At 41.1% G+C, this 4,448-nt stretch overlaps 1 long non-coding RNA gene across 1 annotated transcript in view; it reads right to left on the reverse strand.

The window, feature by feature from the left end:
- LOC107090942 overlaps positions 1 to 1,298 on the reverse strand; it is a 50,390-nt gene extending 49,092 nt beyond the window's left edge. Inside the window, exons 1-2 of the long non-coding RNA XR_001481505.1 lie at positions 789 to 1,298; positions 209 to 281 (exon numbers count right to left, since the gene is read on the reverse strand). This is a non-coding gene — a long non-coding RNA (uncharacterized LOC107090942). The remainder of the gene's footprint in view (positions 1 to 208; positions 282 to 788) is intronic.
- Positions 1,299 to 4,448: the final 3,150 nt, after the last annotated feature.

Raw genomic sequence — 4,448 nt, forward strand, 5'->3', positions numbered from 1 at the left:
ATATATATATATATATATATATATATATATATATATATATATATATATATATATAACCATTAAATCAAATGAAATCTGATTTTATCTCCAGAGAGGATGGATCATCATATGAACAGCAACATAATAATTCAGGGTTAATTTGTGCTTCTGTTCCATTTAGAATTTAAATCTGAATAAAATGTTTTTTCATTTATAAAAAGGAACAAACCGGTGGAGGGAATCATTAGCCAGAAATCTGGAGCAGATGGTTTTTAGGAGCTGGTCTTGCAGGATGATCATTCCTGGATTTGGTCATGAACCCAAACAGAAGCAGGTTTGGAGTTAAAAATTATGATAAAACGAATAAAAGCCTGAGAAAGTAGAGATTCATGTTGGGGTTTACACTGGAATAAAATCAAAATTTAGATTTTTTTCTTAAAATAAGTGCATTTGTTCTTGGATTGAGGAGGTAAAAAAGACATTTTTCCAAAGGAACAAGACAATTTACACTAAAAATAAGAAAACACAATTGCATTATATTATGTAATTATCTTATTTTTAGAGTAAAATATTCATTCCATTGGCAAACTATCTAATTTACCTACTGAAATTAAGGATAAATACACTTAAATTAGGAAGTTTTTCCTGATTTCTAGTGTTTTTTCCAGTGTAGGAGCATTTCTGGATCAGTTCGACCTTAACAAGCAGCAGCAGCAGAGTTTCAGGCTCACATCAGCGGGATGATGAGAGCTTTAAACAGCTTCTGCTCGCTCAGATGAGAGGAAAATAAAGAAAGAAATCCCCCTCACCTGGAAATCTCAAGGTTGTTCCTTCCACTTGTGTCCTGAAGGCAGAATATCCATGAGCTAATCCCAGAAGGTCGGTAAAACGTTCAGATTATCCACCCGATTAAAAGGAAACGCATCAGAAAATAATAAAACAGAAGATAGAGAAAGCGCTGCTCCCGATCCACAGGATGCGGCTCCGCTCCAGCAGGACCGCCCTCATGCGCTCATGCTAGCACATCCAGCGGAGACAGAGAGCGAGCAGAGCCGGCTGATGGAGAACGAACCCCCACAAAGTGCTGCGGAGCTCCGGGGAGCGGGGGGTCGGGAGAGGCCGCCTCCGTCAGGAGTTCACCCCAGGACGGTCGCCTCCGAGCCGGGTGAGCGGAGCACGTACAGCTGCAGCTGTCAAATCCGGTTTGTGCCGGTTACTGGGTGTTTGTGGTGCCAGCTGGCCCCGCTGTAGCCACGGACTGGGCCGGTCTAACGGTCCGCGGTGAGTCGGTCGGTCTCGCCTCCCTGGACCATCCTCTGAGCTCCTTCTGGAAAAATGAGACAAATCCAAGAAGCACCGCCTGTCTCAGAAAAAAGCCACGCCCCCTTCACAAACAGCCAATAGCGGAGGCGCTCCTTGCCTGGTAGCCCCGCCCCTCTCTCTCTCTCTGGTAGAGTGTGGCATCGCTGAGCTTCTCCACAGGACCAATGAACACGTTCAGCCTCCAGATCGAACAGACGCGCTGTCCGCCAAACCCGCTCAGCCTCACAGACGCTTCTGTTCACACCTGACTGGAACACATGAGGACATTTATCAGCCTAGACCGAGTCACCGCCTGAAGCTCATCCCAGAGCGAAACATTTTCACCTGTACAACCTAAACCACCTTCTTCTGTTTTACAGTAGAGACTTTAACCAGCTGTTATCATGGTCACTGTGACCTAAATGGCTCAGTGCCCAGGGCGGCAAGGTGTCTGCGGTCACCGTCAACATTTTCTATAGCTTATTAGCTCGGAGCAGGGGACTCCAGCTATACTATTGGGACCAAAATGATCCATTTTGCTGCCTATTTAGATTTAAAATTATCTTAAACCATTTTGTTTTCATAGCAAATACAATAGTAGAAAGATATAGAAAATATATCAAATGTTATCTTTCATGTGTGAATTTTTCCCCATACTCTTAATCCATGGTATAACTTTATTGTACACTATTATTGGTAGTAGCCTTTTATTTCGATTATATGTCACCATTTGTTCCTTTTGTTTTGTCTTTCTTCTCTGCTTGTGCCCTTTTAAAGAGCAGAAATCAACCAACAGAGGTCCCAGTGGCCCAGTGTCTTTTATTAAACTCACCCATGCACCTGAATATGTGCATATGTTACTTTCCACATACAGGTTTGGATTTTTCAAGAGTGGAAATAAGAAGTTCGTTAAACCAACTGTGACCCATAAACTCACATTTTGGAGGAAAGAGGAACACAGATGGTGTGGTGGACAATTAAAGCCAGATTAAGCTCTCTTAGATGTTCAGATCTACTTTATATTAAATATTAATCATAGATCAACATCATTATAAGGATCTAGTTTAATTTGTGCTCATGAGGAATTACCAACTAAAAAAGGCCTATGAGTAGCTCAAGCCCTAAATCAAATTGTGTGTAAACCTTTTCTCACCATCATTTTCCTCTCCATGATGATCAACCACTGATCAGCACATAAATATAAAAAGCTGTGATGCATTAACACTGATTGCTGTAAACACTTCCCAAAATAGATGCTTTATTCTGCTGGAGAACGCCAAAAAATGAAAGTTAAGATGGAATCAATGTGGTTTCCTGGCCCATCATGATGGCTGGTTTATAAGTCGATCAGACTAATCGGAAAGACCGAACCCAAAAAACGGATTTGACTTCACACCACAGTTCATTAAAGATCCATTTATCCACTTATAATTATAAATATTTGTAGTCAATCATTTTTTGCCCTGATCAAATCTTGTAAATAGCTTGGTTATCTTTATATCCAGATTATGGGCTCTTTAAAATATTTTTTTTGTGATTTTAATTCTCTTTGGTTCCTGACAATTGGCCCTTACCTTTAGGAATTCCCTCAAAAGTGTTACAGGTAGCAAACAAACAATGAACTCACTGCCTGAAACTGATTTTACGAAGAAAACAAGTCTGTGAGTTTATGCATAAAGCTGAAATATCACAGCAGAGCAAAGCTAAACTGTGCCACGATGTCTTGGTACTTATTGCTAAAAGATTAGTCTATACATCAGATGTATTCCTAATAATTCATTTGATTTGTCACATTACTCTTTATCCCATTCTCCACCTCACTCACCAACACATCTATTCTGCCTCAGTTAAACAGCTTTTTTTTTTATTTATTTTTTTTTTATTTCAACAACTATTTTCATTCATTTCAGGCAGAACTATTCACATACTCGTCACGTTTTGGTTGTGGTTTGGAGGAACCAAATGATGAGGTGATGAAAATGATTAACAAAGCAAGAATCCAAAAATCCAACTAAAAATGTAACAGACCAGAACCATGGAGACATGGAGACATGAAAACGCGTACAAGGAGCCGGGGAGAGACGAGGTGAGACGACAACAGCGATGACAGGATCAGCAACAACAAGGAACCAACAAGGAGTGACTGCAGAGGGAGAGTATATGTAGCTGACTGAGACAAAGGCAGGGCTAACCAGCTGACAAGGAGCAGGAGTGAGGAGACAACGAGGGACCCAAGGGGAAATCTAGAAACTACAACAAAATAGGAATTAAACCAATAAACCTAGAAAACAAGGAGCAAAGTAAAGCACAACATAACCAAAACTATGACACTCGTATTATATTAAATTGCACTTCCAATATTCACCACTGTGCGGCGGCATTTCACTTTTTCCTCTGAGCATGGAGCAGCCGGCTTGCTTGGAGAAGCAGTGAATTGTGGGATACCTAAGGCTACGTGGAACACAGCGACTCTTCCTTCAAAACCGTCAAAAAGAAGGCTGCATCTGTCGGCTGCATAATGAGGAGTCTTCCAATCCGAACAGGCCTCGGCGCCACGCTCTAATGTCATCAGCCGACGAATGTTTTAAATGGTAGAGTGTGTGTACCTGTACAGAACCCACAAAAGCTCAGGGAGAGCATGCAAACTCCATGCAGAAAGTCCCTGGGCCAGGAATCGAACCCAGAACCTTCTTGTTGCAAGGAATCGCCGCTATCCAGTTCAATTACAATAACAAATAACTGATTTACACAGCTCATTTTCTTGTATTTTAATAAACAAGGGGAATTTTAGAAATCTACATCACAACCAATTCAATTCAGTTTATTTCTATAGCTCTAATTCACAACACGTCATCTAAGGTCACTTTAAAGAGAGGATTCAACCACATCATCCAGTCAGGTTGGTTTAAAGTTTTCTATGTAAGGAAACCAGCTGATCGCATCGACTCACTGGCTGCGTTCACACTGCAGGCCTTGATGCTCAATTCCAATTTTTTTGCGAACTTTTTTTATGTTGTCGTTCATATTTCCAAATATATGCGACTTCTATGTCATCTTCTGTATGAACTGCAGTCATATAACGCAAGTGTACCGCATGCGCAGCAGAGGACGCAATGAGGTCACAGGCCAGCGTGCTCTTTTTGTCTGGAAGTAAACATGGATGGTAG

The sequence above is a fragment of the Cyprinodon variegatus genome, unplaced genomic scaffold, assembly GCF_000732505.1.
Source record: "Cyprinodon variegatus isolate N-32 unplaced genomic scaffold, C_variegatus-1.0 Scaffold317, whole genome shotgun sequence".
In the NCBI taxonomy this organism is placed as follows: domain Eukaryota; kingdom Metazoa; phylum Chordata; class Actinopteri; order Cyprinodontiformes; family Cyprinodontidae; genus Cyprinodon; species Cyprinodon variegatus.